At 43.4% G+C, this 19,685-nt stretch overlaps 1 protein-coding gene across 5 annotated transcripts in view; it reads left to right on the forward strand.

Moving 5' to 3' along the window:
* The window catches only part of HSD3B7 (hydroxy-delta-5-steroid dehydrogenase, 3 beta- and steroid delta-isomerase 7), a 324,275-nt gene that overhangs the window by 110,932 nt on the left and 193,658 nt on the right, over positions 1-19,685 (forward strand). Inside the window, exon 1 of one of the 5 annotated variants that reach the window (XM_078652476.1) lies at positions 15,704-15,846. The exons of 3 other annotated variants lie outside the window; for them this stretch is intronic. The gene's annotated coding sequence lies outside the window, so the exon portion shown is untranslated. Of the gene's footprint in view, positions 1-15,703; positions 15,847-19,685 lie in introns of those variants that run through there. One more of the 5 variants, XM_078652478.1, reaches the window with a different exon arrangement.

Below are 19,685 nucleotides of genomic sequence, written 5' to 3' on the forward strand. Positions count from 1 at the left end.
GCAGGGCTTCAGAGGAAGGTGACTGCAAGTGGCACCCCGGTGCTCACTATGCATAGGCCGGCTTGAACCAGTTCCAGGGACACTCCAGACCCTGAGCTGGGGAAAAGCCCGCCAAGGAAGTGGGTGTAACCACCCCCCTCCTGGTCCCACCCATAGGGCAGGACCTAGTCGCGTGCCAGCCCCCTTTTTCTCAGATAAAGGTAGGAGCAGGCCCCCTTCCAGATCAGATCATCTTTGAATCCTGAAACTACTTTCCACGAAAGGAACTCAAGACTTCTTCCTAAGATTTCTCCCTTGTGACTAAGGAGTAGTCACCCTGCATCCGCAGGCACCATCGCAAGAACACTGCGGTCTGCTGTGAGTCCTTCCTCCAGAATCCGACTGCCCAGCTCGACAAGACCCGGCTTCCCTGGCACCTCCGACCTCTACTCACCTCTACAGCCAAGCTGAGAACCGTGAGTGCGACGAGACCTCAAGGGACCGACTATTGCCAAGACTGCACGACTTCTGCACAGCAAGCCCGCCGAGTAATTTCCTGGCGAGTGCTTTGGGGTCCGAGAAGCCCCGACCCTGAGCAGCTCCAGCACCGAAGAGCAGCCCCCCAGCATCTCCACGATCGGCGTGGGGCCCTTCTGCTTTTTGCTGCTCACCGCGTTGTTTGGCTACTAGACCGCTGGCTTGTGGCCTTCTGAACGACGCCCGACGACATCACTGCTGCTGGTCTGGTTGCTCCAGACTGGCCCTTGCTCCCTTCCCGAAGAGGAGCACCCCGGACCCTCCTGGTCCACTCAAGACGCCATTTTGAGTCCACCGCGTGGGCTTGAATTAGCCAAGGCTTTGTTGCCCAATCCGGGTACTTCGACGCCGACAGCTTCATCCATCGTGGGACAGCTCGCCTCACCATCCTGGTCGCCGACAACGCCTCCTGGTCCGTGAGATCTGCAGAGCCAGCGTTGCCCACTCACCTAGTCGAGGTGACTACCATCCGGTGCCCTCCTGGTGCCCACTGACTACTGGCTAGTAGTCACGAACTTGGTCCCCTCTGCTTTCAGGTGTCATCCATCTTCCAGATCCAGGCTTGGATCAACTCGAACTATCTTCAACTGGTCGCCTGCCAGCATCTTCCTTCCAGGCTCCTGGTCCGGCAACGAGGATTCCCAACGTCTTTTGAGACATATGCAGCTGCAGCCCCTGGGCTAGGTAACTTCGGCATTTCGGTGCCCCAGCATAGCCTCACTATCCAAGGGTCAGGATCCACTGTCGTTTTCTCCCTACCAGGTCGGGTTCGCCCGTGAACACTAACTTTAGCGTTACTAGCTACCATAGACTTTGTCCCGCATCCCGCGTGAGAGTGCACACTCTGCACCCGAGTCCCCTAGGCCTCCTAGAAGTAATCTAACGATTCCCTAGTCAAGTCCTAGCGATTCCAAAGCCTATTAGTACTGTACTTACCTGCTAGTAATTTCGCATTCCACTTTTAGAGTATATGGTTTTTCGTGCCCCTCGGGCATTTGTATATACTGTGCTAACTTAAGTATTTTCGTAAGAGTTTTGTTGTGTGCCTAGCACCCTGTCCTCATAAAGAGTACAGGGTTGTTGTGATTCTAATAAATACACTGTTTATTTTCATAACACTTGTGTGGTGTCCTTTCACTGGGTGTTCAAGGGGTAATGTGATGGTAAAACAGCTGGCTTAACACGCCCTCTAGAGTCTTAGCCTTAGACTGCTCGTATCCATGCTACTAGGATAGCTGGTCTATAAGGTTGACTTACAACCAATCATCAATAAGGGTTGTTTGGACTGATATATAGTGATCACTAGAATAGTGAACACTGCACATCAGGCCAACTTCTCACATAAGGTTTCCCCTACAACCCATAGATATAGGAGATCTTTTTTAGATGGAGACAATTCATACCACATAAAAATACGAGCAGACTTCTCTTTATAGCTCTTATTCTTGTCCTGTGTCCTCTTTCAGATGGTATTATGATATTCCTCTTTGCAAACAGATTTTGGACTTTTATTTTACAACTTTTTGCTGTCTGTGAATTTCAGCCTAGGTTTGCTCGAAGTGCACCTTTGGACTAACACACCTAATAAGAGGTGATTTTGAAAAGAAAAGCTGCGACTGGAAAGTGGTGTTCGATGATATGGAGTCATGTGGTCATCCTATTCACGCGGCAATGCACGGCTTCTGTGATTTTTAAATCAGGACTGGCGTAAAGTCTTGCTCTTGAAATTAGATCATTGGACAGCTTTACATAAATTTGATTAAAATACAAAGGTCTTCTTTTGTGCGTCATTAATTTAAACAAAGTCTACGAGTGTCATTCGTAGAATAAACCTGTTGCTCTCTGGGCTCTAGGTTCACGTTTCCTGGAGACTTTTCTCTGCTGGACCAACAACATTAAACCCATCTGTGCCTCTCACTGTTGTCAAGGCTAGCAATATTACAATCTCAAATAGGAGCCTTGTGGGTGATAGTGCACTTTACAAATACACATAACATAACCTCTGTAGGTTCATGATTGGGAATGATCCTCCTGCGTTAACTCTGGATGAATAGCTGATCACTTTTGCCTGATAGTGTTTGTTAGAACTGGTATGCCCGTTTGGGCTGAGGTATGCACGAGGCCAGGCATAATCACCACTGAAGTCATGGTAAGCTAGCTACACACTAAAAGATAATCTGTGCTCACCCTCCGGGAGTCAGACTTATCTAAAGAGGCAATGTGCCAATGTTTAGAAGTTGAGATATAGAGTATTAAAGGAATAAATGCAGTAAAGCTCTTGGAAGCAAGTAGCGCTAGAAAGGTTATTTTAGATCGCCCTCGGCCGGGGCAAAGTCAAAGTTTGGGCCAACCACAATGGAGAGCCCGTCGGCTACAGGACCCATGCAGGCCCCGGTGAACAAAGTACCTTTCCTGGTTGCAAACAATGAGATGCGTCTATCTTCTCCATGCAGTGAAGACAATGTGTTAGTTCTGAAGACTCGTGCCGGAGTCGAGAGGCATCAAACGATTGCTCCGGATTCTGCCACACAGTTGAGGGGCTGCACCAAATTCACCAAATTGCGGTGGCGGGGATATGCTGTTCGATGCGTCCGTCTCCGAAGGCAAAGCACTGGTTCCGATGTGATATGTCGATTTTACTCCCACAACTGGGTCAATGCGCCGGTTTTACTACACACAGACTGGAGATACCACAAAATCCATGTTGCAAGTATCTGGGCTACTTCCAGTGAGCCAGGCACAGGAGCAGGGGTAGAGACTTTGATAACCCTGAATCTCAAGGAACAGGGGGCAAGCAACAAGCCCTTGTAGATCACTTGGAAGGAAGGGAGAGTCCAGCTCTCCTTCAGTAGAGTCAGAGAGCAGCAGGGCAACAAACAGAAAAGCAGGCCTTTCAGATTAGCAGTCCAGTTTAGTCCTTTCAGCAGCACAGCAGTTCTTCTGACAGAGCTTCAGTTACAAGTCCAGTAGTGTCTGATTTTAGTGGGTGAGAGACCCAGTACTAATACCCAAAAGTGCCTTTGATGTGGGGGGTGACTTGAAAGCAGCTCTCTGAAGCGTGCAAATACCCCTTTCATCCCAGTCCTGTCTACCAGGGCATCTGTGGGGAATAATCAGTTCTTTGTGTGGGGACAGGACACAGCTTATTCAAGTGAAGTGGTAGCCCCTCCATTCCACCCTGCCCTGGCAAGGCCATCAGAATACAGATGTATGTAGATGGGTACTCAGACACACTTATCATTCCTGTGTTGTGGCTGTCTATGTTCTGTTATGTTATGTCATTTTTAGAGCACAAACAAATACCCAAAGATCTCAAGGTGCTATCGCAGTGGGAGAAGAAACCACAAGTAAAGTAAAATGACTTAGGGAACAACCATGTTTTGAGGTTGTTCCTAAACAGAAACAGGTTCACAATAGACCTAATGGAAAGGGGGAGTGCCTTCCATTTCTTAGCAGAGGAATTTACAAAAACTATTCCTCCCCCGTTTAATCCTTTTGACAATTATTTTTCGGATGCCTGAAGACCTTAAGCATCTTCCTGGAACATACCATGGAAATGAATGACTAAGAAACTAAGTTCCCATTCTGTGTAAAGCTTTGTGGGCAAGGCAGAGGGCTTTAAATTGAATGCGCTGCCTGACAGGCAGCCAGTGGAGATGTTTAATAGCTTCTGCAGCTGTCTGATGTTTAGGGATTCCAGTTAACAATCTGGCCGCTGCATTTTGCAGGACTTGCAGCTTGTTAAGATGTTGCTGCTGTATGTTCAGATATAGAGCATTGCAGTATTCGATTTTGTAAAGTATGAGAGCAGTGATCACCGTTTTTTGGTAGTTGAGTGGAATGGAAGGAAAAACCTTCCTAAGCATATTAGGACAAAAAAGGTTTAGGATGTGACTGCAATAACCTGTAGTCCAAAAAAGTCAGCTTATTGTCCATGATCTCTTTCAGATTTCTGGCCTTGGATGCAGGTGTAGGAAGGGAACCCAATTATTTTGACCAACCGGACGGTGTCCATAAGGAAGGAGAGTTACCAAACATTATGACCTGTTTTCCCTGAATTTAGTTTTAGAGAGTTCAGGCTCATCCAGTTTTCTACAGCAGTTGATACAGTCATGACAAATGGAACCTGCTTGGCTGTTTAAAGCAGACAAAGTCACCAACATCTGGGTATCGTCTGCTTAAGATGTAAGATTGAGCCCAAATGATCTAATGAGGAGGCCAGAGATTTAACATAAATGTTAAACAATGTGGGGCTGAGTGCAGACCCCTGAGGGACCCCACATGGTATTGAGAAGAGAATGTACAAAGTGTAGCTGTCACTCACCCCAGACCTGTTTTAGAGACAGGCTGTCAGGCACACAGAGCAGTAAGTGCAGCTAAATGCCCACTTTCTAAAGGTTGCATTTCTAAAACAGCAATGATAAATCCAAATTCAACAGTAAGGGGGATTTATCATTACCATTCCAAACATATGAAACATGAACAAGCTACTCCACTCTGATCAAGAATTACGGCTTAAAAGTGCATTAAGGAATTCCCGATTCTGGCCTATGAGAGGAGTAGGCCTCACAGTAGTGAAAAACAAAATGGGCTTTTTGTCTCTACCAGGGCATGATGAACATAAAGGTATGTGTCCTACCTTTTACATACACATCTCACCATCCTTAGGGATAATAGGTCTATCTTAGGGGTGACTTATATGTAATAAGAGGAGAGTTTGAGGCTTGGCAAGTAGTTTTAATTGCCAAGTCGAGGCGGCAGTAAAGTGATATATTGATAGATGTTCCTTTTTGGATACGACTGCCAATAAAAAATTTGTTTACAAAAAAAAAATGGAGGTGGCAGTAAACTGTACACACAGGCACTGCAACAGCAGGCCTGATACTGGTTTGAAAGGCTACTTTTGTGAGTGGCACAATCTGTGCTGCAGCCTACTAGTAGCATTTGAAGTACAGCCCTGGGTATATGTTATTCCACTTTACAAGGGACTTAACAATACAACAAATATACCAAACAGGTATACACCAATGATATCATGTTTAGAATAGAAGCACATGCACTTCCGCACTGGTTAGCAGTGGTAAAGTGCACAGAGTCCTTAAGCCAACAAAATGAATCAGTAAAAATAGGAGGTAAAAAGCAAAAAGTCTGGGAAAAGACCACCCTAAGGATGACAGGTCTCACAGTGTTCCTCGATCTTACAATAGCCATTGAGCTCTATTGACAATTGTAACAATAATTTCTAATTAAAGAGTCCCTGTGCTTAAAGGTTGAAATGCTAAAGGCATATATTTGATTGGATAAAATACTTGGAATACATTTGAAGGAACATATACTGGTGTAATTTAAGGTATGCATAATTTACTGCAGGCTCTCAAATCAGATTGACTTTATATAAAATCAGGACATTTGGTTTGCTGCCAGGTATAGTCCTACACTATAAGTGGAAATTTTGACTCTCTGAAACGTTTTCCAACATATCGATTGATTTCTGTTCAATACACGTATTGGTGCACAACGTAGTCCATAGTCCACAGAGCTGCAGTAGCTGTTGGCTTGGTGTCTATTTCAGGCAGCATGTTAGGAAAGGTAGGGAAGGCACTTTGGCTTTGTATAATGTGTTTACAATTTGTTTTTTGCATGTTGATGGCAGTGAGTGCTTTATCATGCCAGTCACCTATTAAACTAATGTTAATTACAGCTTTTAATAGCATTTAATTTCTGAATAGTACTTTTTTCATGGCGTGCTTTGAAACATAGTTGTTTGTGCACAGTGAGAAGAGTAATGACAACAAAACTCACATGGGATGACTTCATTAGCCTCTGAGGTGGATCGCTGTGTCAGCCCGGTCAGGGTTCAAGCATTTTGCTTGTTTGTGGCAAACAGCTTGCTGCAGCAGGCTCATTTAGCCCATCAGCTTTTTTTGCAGTTGATTGTGTGTTATAATATTGTTGTCCTCTCGAAAATGGATGTCTTTTCCCTCCATGTTGTTACCCACAAGCAGAAACAGTATGTAGTCAGTAGCCAGAACATGCGCCTGATTTTTCTAAAATCTAGGTACTGAATAACAAAAAACAGGATCTTCGGTATCAAGGGGTGGAGGTGACTTTTGTTGGAGTCTGCGCTTGGAGCAGGAACACAAAGCCAATGAAGACTAGACAAAAGTCCAAAATCAGAGGTAACATCCTCATTTCCTATATGTCATATGCCAGAGCAGATAAATAGTGTGCCTCCAGGAAAAGTGTTGTGTTCGTGGCCACTATATTATATGATCGTCATAGCAGAGGTGACGGATGTGGCATACATCTGTAAAGTCTGATCTGTCAGATAATTAATTACCTGAGTGGCTGCCTTATTTGATGAGTGCATGGGTTCTCCAACCCCTTGGATCATTGGCCTGGATGCAAAATTGTTAATTGTGGGTGGTAATAAAATAACAACAACACACCAAGGCAGAACACAGCATAATACACAATACCGTATAAGATGGCTGTGATACATCAGGTATTAGACCAACACAATGACACAAAAGACAGCACAATCCCAACACCAAAAACACAACTCACACATCAGAACACAATAATCAACAACAGTGCAATACAAGAAAACAGCAAATTAGTAATACAGAAAAACTAAATATGAGAACGTGCAACACAACAATAAAACACAACGCAACAACAAAACAGTAACTGACAAAAATACAGCAAGCACCAAGGTTTCAAACATACACAATATTTCAATAACACTAATCAAAAACAGAACACAGTTAACCAAGAACACAATAGCACAGCATAAAAGAACACCAAAAAGCAATAAGGCACTGCGCAATAACAGACACAAAAGTATCCAACAAGATAATTTAAAAATAAGAGGAATTATCTCAACTCAAAACATTATTACATAATTAAAACAAGAACACAGCACACCAGTACAAAACAAGATAACAGAACAACACAATTGTGTTGTGTTTTTGTGTCGTGTAGTTGCTTTGTGCTAGCATGTTGCTGAGGTTGTGTTTTTCTAGTGGTGTGTATATATTGTAATTTGCTGTCATAATGGCGAATTGTGTTATTATTCTATATTGATGTTTGATGTGTGACTGGATGTACGTTGTTACAACGCATGCTTTTACTACGCATGCCTTTACAACGCAGGTTTTTCAACGCAAGTCATTACAACGACTTGCGTTGGGGGGTGCTGGATAGTGAATAGTTTAATTTACTATTCCAACTCCAGTCCCCGTGGATAGTAGGGAAGGTGTTGGATAGTAAATTAAACTATTACCTATCCTAGAGAGCCCCCCAGCGCAATTCGTTGTAATGACTTGGGTTGAAAAACCTGCGTTGTAAAGGCACTGCATGGTAAAAGTTGCGTCGTAAAGGATGTTTCCCGTGTGACTTGAGCTTCAATTGCTTGTACTGGTAGGAAGGTCCTGGGCCCAGATGGGGTTCCCATCGATCTTTTCTTAACACATCTGGAACTGGACCTGTGGGGCCCCCTGCTAACAAATGTGTTTGAAGCAATAGCCAGAAAAGGCCCTTTAGCTTTGTAGAACTCTGGTTTAATTATACCGATCTTCAAAAAAGGTGATAAAGAGAACCCCCAGAATTAAAGACCCATCTCTGTGCTGGACACCACCGCAAAGCTAATGGGTCGCCTATTGTTACACAGGATGGAGAAGTGGGCTAGGGAGAAGAACATACTGATTGTAGTGCAGTATGGTTTCCATAACTGGATAGGTACCATAGACCAGTGCCTCAATCTTAGTTTCACAATCAATAAATATTCTAGAGCTAAGGGAGGTCAGACTTATTTGGCATTCATGGACCTCACTGCTACTTTAGATTCTGTGACCCATTCCAAATTATGGAACCTAATGGAGACTATGGGGATTGAGGAGGCACTAATAAACTTTATCCACCAAGTGTACTCTAACCTAACAACCTCCCTTCATTATGGGAAAAATGGGGAATGCACGCGCCAATTTAAGATCACCAGGGGGTGGGTAAGACAAGCATACGTCCTCGCCCCATTTTTATTTCCAATTTACACACATGGGGTTGAGGTAGCCCTTGGGGAAGCAACACTAGACGTTCACGTTTTTGATAACTTTAAAGTACCAATTTTCGTTTACGCAGACAATGCGGTTTTAATTGCCAGAACAGGGTTGGCCCTTCAGCGCCTAATGAAGTAATATGCAGCCTTTATGTCCTCTCTGGACCTAAGGGTTAATGAATCCAAATCCTTTGTCCTTATAACAGGGCCTCCTATAGCCAAAAGAACATCACAATTCCATATTGGTGCTCAAAGACTGGAGGTGGTAGAGTCCTTCCAGTACCTTGGGGTCACGTTTGACAAATATCATTTGTGGTCGAGCATGGTAGAGAACAAGGCCCTGGAGATGGAGAGGAATTTGGGTGCAATTTCGGGCTTTGTTAAGAAGATGAGCTCAAAACCATTAGCTCCAATCCAAAAAATTTATCAAACAAAAACTGTATCAGTTGTCTCCTATGGGGCAGATGTGTGGGGAATGGTCCTGGTAGACCAAATACAAAAATTGGAAGATAGATTCTTTAAGGGCATTGCCTCGCTTCCCAGGACTCTCCCAAACCACATCTACCATCTAGAGCTGGTCCTGCCATACATGTCGGATTGTATTCATTTAGCTTAAATCATTTTTATGACACTCCATATGGCGGAGGGACACAGTCAAACTAACAAAGACCAAAATAAATAACTGCCTGAAATTAGGCAACTCTCATAAAACCACCTGGCTACAGTATGTGAAATTAACCTTGACCTCACTTGAGCAAAGGGAATTGTTTGAGGAACCTAGTCCATGCCGGAAGATCTCAAAACATGAACTAAGTACCTTTTATTTTGATAAGGCTGCTTTTGATTGTCAGTAAGCAAACCTTTTAAAGAAATCAGTCACATTTTATTAACAAATACCCACAATTCCATATGGCCTGGTACTCCCCCAAGTCCCCTTTTCCACCTTTGGTACCCACGGCCAGCCCTTGCCCGGATGGGGTCTCCCTCCCTCCTTCAAGGCAAGTACTGAGACCACACCAATGTTTTGGATTAAGGGTGTAACCCCCCGGCCGTATTTATTTATTACAAAATTAAAAACATTGTTTATTAACATTATGTACAATTACGCAGAAAGGCTACATACATTGTTAGACGATGATGTCACATGGCTAACCTTATCTCTAATACACACGACACTCCTACTGTAAATCTAACAATGCATATATACGCTTTCTGCGTGTCTCCTCTAGAGCCTACGGCAAGGTCAATGACTGCAACCTCCTGATCCCAGCAAACGACGAGAAATTACTCCACCGGAGTCGGCTTACGCAGGGGGTACAGCTTATCGGACAGATTCTTTCTCCTGGGTCCCCCTATGCCCTGTGCCTTAAACTCCATGACAGGGGCTGCAGAAATTCTGCATACTTGCGCCCTGATGCACATGGGCATGCGGGGGTGGCCACAGGCCCACTGGGAAGAATGACTCCCCCGGCCACGGCACCCCCGACAGCCTACCTACCGGCTGTCACTGCCCCTGGAGTTACATGTTTCTGACCGCTAAGGACCGGAGACTATGCTTACCAATCATGACCTTACCGCCTGACCGGAGACACACAACTAAATACGACATTATTACCTGAAATCAAATAACATGTACTGACATTTATTCAACATTACACACTTCAATTAGATAACTCAGTATTAACCAATCCTGTACTTGACATGCTTAAAATTATTGACACTTTTATTATAAATTCACCAAAACATCACATTTACATTAACTACCTCCTGAGATACCTGCAAGAAAGTAAAAGGAACAAAGCAAACACATAACATTTACATTTCTTCTATCTCCTGAGACACCAGCAATAAAATGTAAAAGAACATAAATACATTACTGAGACATCAATAACATGTACCCCCTCATCAAGCTCACGTTAATGCTATCTCCTGAGATACCTGTAATGAACAATTTTGGAGAAACCTCAAAATACACTCCTGACCAACACATTTAAATTGCCTGCCTTAGGGGATGGTGGGTGGGGAAAAAGAAATTACGGGCCGCTGTTGGCCCGGGTGCTGTGCCCGTGGGGAGCTTCAGAACAAGAGACTGTTCTGCTCCCCACACCCCCTTTTAAAAGGGGGTGCACGGGCCAGTCTAAACTGGTTGGACCCGACTGCTGGGCGTCCCTGTGAAACGGAAGCACTAAAGTGCTTCTGGTTCATGCTCCGTAGTAACCCGCCTACTGGACGCTTATTGGGAGAGGTGGGAGTGCTCCCACCTCCTCCTTTCCCCCGGGGTCAGGCTAGTCCGCCATAAGGACGGCGTGCGCTATTCTAGCGCTCCGCCTTATCCAGTGGGGGAGTACTTCTATTTAGAGATTACAAAAATACCACAGCATAGATACATTTTATTGAGATTTCAAATTAATTTAATCCCTTTGATGTTAGGCTTTCCTGCAGGGAAATGTAGCCACTCTGATTTGTCACCCTGCCCCTGTGATAAAGATTCAAATCAGTCTGATCTCCACATAGTTTTATTCTGTGGTTTTTACAAGGTAAAACGGGCAAGATTTATCCTCCCGACTCTTAAAACGTTTTAATTTCAAACAATGCCGTGTAGTACTTTATTTTTAAAGAGACTTTCCGATCCATTTATGTCTCGTTCAATGGCTTCTTTTTCATGGGCTTGTTCTAGAAGAAGGACAATTCTGCATCATAGCACTTTATAATTTACTATGTTGAATTGTTTTTGCCCGCTAGTCATTATGGCCCTAATTATTAATGTACTGATTATGTTTGGGGCACATTTGAGCTTCTTTTGCAGGGCTTCTGTATTTTGAAATGGACTCTGCACCTAGAAATGAATTCTGTGATAATATGTTTACATATTTTTTTTACATTTGTTTTTATGTGCATTTTTGTACTTTTATGATCTGTATTTTAATTGGATCGAATAAAGAATGTGAAGATGGTGATTATTGCTTGTGCGTTTTTAAATGTTATTTTGAAAAGAAGTGGTTTGAGTTTTTAACCTTTTGTGGAAAGTGCATATGAGTGTTTTGCTACAGAGAGTTTGTTATGCTGCTCTGTCCTTAGTGTGTGTTTTTGATGGGCTGTACATCATTCTTTGCATACATGTGTAGATGACTCTCACAAGTAATATCTGTATGAGCTACCCTGTATTATGTGTAATACAGGCATTTATGGCATAATGGTGACTACCCATAGCAACAGGTAGGCCCTGCCATAATGGTGCTGTTTTTTCTTAAACTGTAGACATCTGTGACATGATGGTACCCATGTATGCATAATGCAATGCTGGCCCTAGCATAATGTGGTAAGTATTGACAGATTGTGGACATCCATCGCATATTCATACCCACCACCCATCGCAATGCTTCACATGGCATAATGCCATTAAGTTGACATAGTGTGGACCACCAGGCATGATGGCGCTGACTATTGTGTAATGCACTTGCAGTGGCATAATTGTGTTTTTTCCTATAACGTGAGTGTTAGTGAAACAATAGTGTGTAGCCATGTGTTATGTGTATTGGTATTTTGGCGATTCCTGACATTTTAATAACACTATCACTTTTGTTGATGTCTTGGTATTTAAGAGTGGCTTATCTAGTCTGTATTCATCCTTGCAAGTACTGCTCCCGATTGCTCAGCCACTCATCCACGGATTCACACAATAAACCATCTATGCAAGGAAACACACAAATTATTCATGCATTCAGTCACACATTCTTCTTTCCAAGCACTTTCTCATTCAACAAAACGTTAGGGCATTCTTACAGTCACCCGCTCATCCGTGCACAGAAACTTGGCAAGCAATGAATAAGTATTTTCAAAATAGTGAGACCTATTGGTGTTGCCAATGCTTTTTTATAAGGACTCAAGACACACCTCTGGTTTTTGACTGGCATTTTAACCCTTAATTGCTGGGAATTTGTGGGTACCCGTACTAGCGTATTATTTAGAAGATATTTTTCAAAATGTCTTCTTATACACTGGCTTTTATTTGAAAGTATCAAATGAAGTGAAACCCAATTGGTAATAACAAATGTTCTACTATTCTATTTATTTATTTAACGATTTATAAAGCGCCTGGTGACCCGGAGGCATCCCCGCGCTGAGAAATTATTGGAGACCGGAGGGAAAGGAGAGGGGTACTATTTGGGGAAAAGGAAAGTTTTCAGTCTTTTACGGAAGAGGGGGTAACAGGATTCCAGACGCAGGCTGCGGGGGAGTGAGTTCCATCCTGAGGACGCTTTTACCGAAAAGCGTCGACCACCGGTGCGTACCTTCCTGAATCTAGGGACAGTGGCCAAGCGTTCGTTGTCCGAGCGCAGGAATCTGGGGGCTTTGTAAGGGGTGACCATATCTTTCAGGACAGCGGGGACAGCACCGTTGATGAGTTTATGGGCAGTGCATAGAGCCTTGAATTCGACCCTCTGACGCACAGGAAGCCAGTGTAAGGCCTTGAGGGCAGGTCTGGCCGAGGCTCTGGGGGGGAGGCACATAATGAGCCGCGCCGCCGCATTTTGGGTGCATTGGAGTTTAGCCAGGGTGGATTCAGGGGCCCCGAGGTAAACGGCATTGCTATAATCAAGCCGGGCAAGAATAAGACCTTGAACCAGTAGTTTCCTTGATACAAGTCTTCCAATAAAAATAGCACCTCACTTTTTTTGTCAAAATTATTTGTATTCATTTATTAGGTATATTGCAATACGGCAAACAAGAGCCCTCAATGGTAGTAATCCCACATTGCAATTTGTAACACCTTTCGAAAACACAATTTGTAGCTCAGTGAGGAAATCCGTGTTTAGCCTTAGTTTGTACATGAACAAAGCAGTCATTGCAAACAATGAAAATAATAAGCAGTAACAAAACAAAAACCAGTGGGGTTCAGGGTGTTTGAATGTCTTATCATGTAGCTGTGTGTGCAGGCATGAATCAGTGGGAGCTGTTGTTGGTCTATCGTGAGTGCTAGAAGTGGCGGAAGAGTCGGGCGAGGGAGAAGGACAGGGTCCGTCCTAGAGCTAGAACGAAATGGAGCACCCTCATACATGTGGGGCAGGCTGTCGGTGGTAGGCCCCTGGACAAATATGATACCAATGGGCCCCACACAAACTCAACATTTTTTAAATCTTCTAAGAAGATCCCAGTCATCCTTTCTCCATGGTGAGAGCCTGCTAAAGGCGGGCATGCCATTGCATGATTGCTGGAGCCTCTTTCTTTTTCCATACTGCTGAGATAGCCATCTTTGCGGTGCCTAGGTATAGCCACATAATGACTTTGTCGTAGTGTGTCTGTCTCTTGAGGGTGTCAACACATAGTCCCAGGAGCGTAAACCCTACTGTGTCTGGAATCGGGTAGCCTAGTATGTGTTAAATTTGTGCCAATATCTTGTTCCAGAAGGGTCGGATATGTGGGCAGTCCCACCATATGTGGCGAAAGTCTCACAAATACCATATGCCCTCCATCAAAAGGCACAAATCCTAGTCAAATAGTATTTTATAGTGGGATTCCCTCAGTCCTAATGAGCGATTATATTTCAAGATATCTTTCCACAATGTGTGCCATTTTCCATCAGCAACAGTGTCCCCTTAGATACGCTCCTAAAATCGTAAATGTCGTGGCTTTATGGAGCAAAGGGCTAGATGTACAATGCATTTTACCAGTCGCAAATGTCCCATGACTTGCATAGCTTACAGCAGTTAATTTTAACGCTGTTAATTGTAACTCAAATCCCTTGAAAATATCAAACTTCGGTAAAAACCACACATTTTCCTCAAATTTGTGTGACAAAAAGTTTTGAAACCTTGGGGGAACCACAAACTTCCCAGACTTCTCCCAATAAGCACAGTAACCATTGTGTGGGTGGGCCAAGAAAACACAACACAAAAGGCCCTACAACACTACGTTGAGAGATAAGTAATGGGAGTAGCTGCCATATTTAGGGCTGTGCTTTGGCTCCATCCATCCAAACCTATGAATTACAGGCATTAATGAAAACTAGACAACCAGGGGATTGCAGGGTGGTGTGTCTTGCTTGAATCCCACACAGTTTTGTTACTCACAACTGTCTGCAAACCTCAAACTTTGCCTGAAACAATGCATTTTACTGCCATTTCTGTGATAGAAACTTCTAGAATCTGAAAAATACCAAGCACCCAGCACTACCCCACGTGTGCCGATAAAAACACTGCCTCACTTGTGTGGCTAGGCCTAGTGCCGGCGACAGAAACCGATCACACCAAGGTCAATGGGAGTCTGTGTGACTCCCATTGGGAGAGGAAAACATCATTTTTTGATCCCGGCAGTGCTGCCCCTGCTCACTGAGTTGGCTTACACCAGTGTCAGTAGTGTTCTTTGGGGTCTGTGTGCTCCACCAGGAGAAACAGAGAGGGACCCCTTCTCACCAAAGGAATAGGATACTAAAAACAAGTAAAAAAAGAAAATCTTCCTTTGGTAACCTTAATACTCTGCACCACTCTCATTCAAACACCAGGCCATACAGTGCCCAATCTAATTAAGCTCAATGGAGTCTAGTTGGCAACTCAAACCAGTCCCCCTAAGATACTTCAATAGTAGAAATTATACATGCCTTTTTATTATAATCGTTAAAAACAGTGATAAAGATTAAAACAGAGTTAAAAATATCACAATATATTAAATCACATACATTTCAGATTCCTATAATGAAGCATCAATATTATAGCAGCAGGTAGCAGGAAAGTTTGCTACCACATATAGAATTAACCAATCAAACAAACAACATTGAAGACAATGAGAGTAATCAAAGACAATACACTTTGTCATAAAAAGCACATTTGTGTATAAGAAACGTTAAGACTGGAACCCGATATGTTGAAAATCGTTGACTATCTATGGTCCCAGCCACCAACACGAATTGTGTGCCAAGACTGGCACACAATTCGTCTGTGTGCGCTGAACAGGAAGTGAGCATGCCTCCATGCTGTAACCCTCTGTTGGTGGGGTGCTCTGCCAGGTCTGAGCACTAATTGCCTCAAAGTGCTCCATGAATCACTACATGAAGCACAGCCTGTATTTAAGAGTCTGTGACTCTTTGCCACAGTGAAATACAGAATGCTTTAAAAACATTCCATTCGTTGCCAGGCATGACTGACGTGGATGGAAGGTGATAATACCACTGTTAAAGCTGCAACTGGCATGCATACGTCATCACTGGGCGGGGACTACCTTGACTCTGGTGTAGTCCATTCCTGAATGCACTCAGTAGCAGAAGAATCCGTGTCGAGGTAAGGGATCCTGGCTGTTCTTAGACTTGGGAGGCAGGGACATCTTAAGGATTTTGGGGGTCTGGGGCCAATAGTTTTTAGAGGGCCCTGTTCAGGACAGTTTTGAATTTATGATCCAGTTTCAGCTTTTTCATGCCCTCTTAGGCCAGGTCACTGACAGTGCACAGGCAGACTCGTCCAAGTCTAAAGTTGTTACATCTAATGTTCATGGATAGCGGTGAGTGTTTTTAATATTGTAGCACAGCAGCAGCTCACTTACATTACTGCAAATAATCTTTGTGACACCTGCCCACTTCTCATATATGAAGTCCTGCTTTGATCTAAATTACACTTTATTTATGGATGTTACATGAAAGAAACACAACGTTTCGCTGCAAAACCTTTGTAATAGACTTTCACGCACCACTCACATCAGAACTAAATTAAAGAGAAACAGTATTTTAAACAATCTGTCTATTAATTATTCAAGGTCATCAGGGCAAGCCTTGCAGAACAGAGCTGGCTCTATCAGGGCCCCCCTAAAAGGCTGGGGCCCTGGGCCAGAGTCCACTTTGCCCATGTCTTACAACGTCTCTGTTGGGAGGTCGGGCTGTGTAAATCATTTGCACTTTCTCCAAATTCCTGGCTGTTTCCAGTTCCATGTTGAGGTAAAGGGACCAGAGAATGTATGCGTATTTTACAATTGGCTTGCTGCGCTTAGAGCAGAAAATGACGATTTAGAAAAGTGACCTAGATTAAATAATATGCTATCGTACAGGTATCTGAGATTTTCAAACTGGAAGAGGAAGAAGCAGGTGTTCATTTGAAATGTTATGAAATCTGCCATTTTAGATATATGTTTTGGACAGCTTGTATTCAAACCTGCAGTTCTTGGCATGAAGGGTTTCAGATAAACCAGCAGGGATTTTCTTCCTGTGAGGTACACTGTGCACTGTCGCTTTGCACCTCGGATAAATTTTGTTTTGTGGAATTACTGATGGGAAAAGTGAAGACTATTCTTTCAAATTACAGTGACAAGAAACTGGTCTACAGATCACCTCAATTGCGGCAGCAGTAGACTGGAATGTCGAATAGGGAATATTGTGGTACCTTAATATCGTAAATTATATATTACTAGATTTTCAGGTACATATATGTAGAGTTAGGTACTAAAAAGCTATACATACTTACCTGTCGATATGTTTGTCCTTGATATTATGGCTGGGATAATAAGGTATAACAATATTCCTTACTCAATATTCAGGACCCACTCCGTCACTCCACCTTAGAAATGTAACTTCATTGAAGGACTCTTACCTACTGGCTGGCATTAGGTGAATTCAGGAGTGATTGCCTTGTGAAGGTGATTTGGCCTTCCTTCTCCTGCCAGTCTCATAGGGTCTGATGCCCACATACAGATGAAAGGTACAGTGCTCGTCCGCCCTGTCTCTTGAGGTCTGCTAGTAAAGATGAAGGCTGCAGCAGATGTCTCCCCTGACGAGGGATGGGACCCCTATAGAGGAGGATAGCTTGTTGCCTTAGTGCCATGTTTTTCTGCAAGTCTGGGTTTTAGTGATTGTGTTGCTCGAGTGCACAGTGTCTCAGGTGAATTCTGGGTGGGTTTCATGACTGAACTGATTGTCTCCTGGGGGGGAGAGAGGGTGCATGCGCATTTCCCCTGTACTTGATTATTAGTGTCTTTCTCTCCTGGGCGTGAATGTGAACTCCCCTGAAGGTAAGTATGTATCTGAAAAGTGGAGAGTTGTGTGCAGCGTTGTGAAATCACCTGCAGGTGATTACTGGATCAGTTGTCTCCCCTGAAATTTAAACTGAAGTCCCCTAAAATAAATCTGGGAGGTAAGAGGTTAGATTGATGTGTCCAGGTGTGACATCCCATGCAAGTGAGAACTGAAGTAGTTGTCTCCCCTGACTGTGGGTGTGAAGCCGTCCTAAGGGTAAGTGTTGGACTTGTTGTCTCTAATGGCGTCCCTCGCAAGGCACCGCCTGCAGCCTCTGCTGCACTTGTTTTGGAGGCAGGAAGTGGTTGTGGTGTTATCAGATCTGCCGACTTTGGAACTGAGGCTGAGGATCGAGTGTCGGCGTCGGCTCAACATCTTGTGATTATGGGCAATCACTTACAGGTAGATTCATCAAGCATTTTTGCGAGCGCAAACGGTGCAAATCGCAAAATTTGGCAGTTTGCACCCGCAAAAATGGCATTTGAGATTCATCAATGGTTCATGAACTCGCAATTTGAAAAATCGCAAATAATTGCGATTTATCAAATTGCGATCGCATTTAAGGAATCTCAATTTGAGATTCCTTAAATGCTATTCATGAACCTTTTAAAAATTGTGAAATCGCTATTTTTGGCCGCTATTTACCGCGAAGTCTGACTTCATGGTAAATAGCGAAAACTTAGAAAAATGCACTTTAGTGCATTTTTCTAAGTTGTATGTTACTCACACACATGTCCTTTGGACATGTGTGTGCGCAACATCAGTCTACATTTACATTTCAGGGGTGCTACAGGGTGTCCTTTGGACACCCCTCGCACCCTTGAAATCGCATCCTTATTTGCGATTAGCAAATTGCTAATCGCAAATAAGGAATGACTCCCCATTCATTCCTATGGATTTAGGCCCATAGGAATGAATGGGGAGTCATTCCTTATTTGCGATTAGCAATTTGCTAATCGCAAATAAGGAAGCTGTAGGAATCGCAAATAAAATTGCGATTTTTACATGAATCCCGTTTTGCGAGTCTTAATAGCGATTCCTTAATAATCGCTATTAAGGACTCGCAAAATGGGACAATGATGAATCTGGGGGTTTGTCTCTCCGGGCTTAAAAATAAATACAATGAATGTGACCTTGTGTAATGTAAGTGGGGATTGTGGAAAGCACTCTAATAAATTCAGGGCAAGTTTGCACTATTGGAAACTACAAAAATAAAGTCACCCATGGCTAACTAGCTCATGCTGGTATTGCTCTGGTAAACAGGTCCTATCAGCAAGCTGGTTTTCCAAGGAGTGCTAATGTTTTTTCAGTAGCAAGAGATCCTTACATTTGCATATGAAAGGCTGTCTCTGCTCTCTCACCCCCTGGGCTGTTTGCTCGTGTTTGCCTTCAAGAAAAACAAGCATTGGTGAATACAAAAGGTCTCGAATATGGGCAAAGTATTGACTTTGTGAATCGGGGGTAGTTGTGAATGGGAGGTTGAGTGGGTGTGATGAAGGAAAGGTGGTAGTAGTGAGCAGGAGGGCAAGTGGGTTTGAAGAACAGGACGGCATTCTGAATCAAGTTTAAATTCCGTAGATTTTGGAAAACATATCATTATATCTAATGAAGCACTTAACGCAGCTTGTTAATACTCGTTTACTAGAAGAGAAGATGCAGCATATTTTCCTGAAGTGTTCCTTTTTGTTTAAATTTGCTTTAAGTATCTGAAATAAAACCTCACAACACATGGTACATTTTTAAGTATGAGTGAACTAAAACCATACAACACATGTAAGTGGGCAAAACTCTCTACAGACCACGTATAGCTGAGGGTTATATGTGGAAGAATTGAATCCTGAGTCAGCCGGCAGTACTTCCCTTATCTCAAAGAGACAGAAAGAGTTAGTCACTGGCTTCTCAGCTTGTAAAGACTCTGGCTAAGTCATCAAACAGAGATTTTGTGATTTCTGGATAACTTTTGGCAAAGTGGAGAACCTTGTTAAAAAGTCTCATTCACCCTGCTGTCCCCGAGCCGTTTACAATGCAACTCAAGAATCAGCAGCACATGCTTGACGAGGCGAATTATTCGCTGTACGACAGGCAGGGAATGGGCAGAGTGTAATCGAAAGCTGCTGGCTC

The sequence above is a fragment of the Lissotriton helveticus genome, chromosome 7, assembly GCF_964261635.1.
Source record: "Lissotriton helveticus chromosome 7, aLisHel1.1, whole genome shotgun sequence".
NCBI lineage: Eukaryota > Metazoa > Chordata > Amphibia > Caudata > Salamandridae > Lissotriton > Lissotriton helveticus.